The following is a 325-nucleotide window of genomic DNA, read 5'->3' as shown; positions in this document are numbered from 1 at the left end:
ACCCGACGGACGGTGAGGGTGGAGCGTACGGACGGCATTCGAGTTCCTGGCAGATCAGGAAACGTAGGCACTTGGTCCTTACTTTCAGCAAATAAAAAGGTCACGGTTCTGGAGTCAAAAAGGAGCTTTGAGTTAAAAAAAAATATCCTCTGGCCAACACGGGTGAGGCATTTGGTTCCCCAGAGCAAAGCAGGCAACGCCGGGGCGGTGGAGAAACTCAGCGGCAGCAAAGAGCACTCTGCTCCGAGGGAAAGCTGCACCTTAAACGCTGCATTTTAAGGCTGGATGTGCGGGCGCTCAGATCCAGCTCGTCCTCTACCCAAGG

General features: G+C 54.2%; 1 protein-coding gene across 1 annotated transcript in view; it reads right to left on the bottom strand.

Annotated features, from left to right (window-relative positions):
* Positions 1–325, bottom strand: part of SLC39A14 (solute carrier family 39 (zinc transporter), member 14) — a gene marked incomplete at its 5' end in the record, with an annotated part of 5012 nt that overhangs the window by 3343 nt on the left and 1344 nt on the right.

Source organism: Apaloderma vittatum, unplaced genomic scaffold (assembly GCF_000703405.1).
Source record: "Apaloderma vittatum isolate BGI_N311 unplaced genomic scaffold, ASM70340v1 scaffold24475, whole genome shotgun sequence".
Classification (NCBI taxonomy): domain Eukaryota; kingdom Metazoa; phylum Chordata; class Aves; order Trogoniformes; family Trogonidae; genus Apaloderma; species Apaloderma vittatum.
This window is presented reverse-complemented; position numbering and strand designations above follow the sequence as displayed.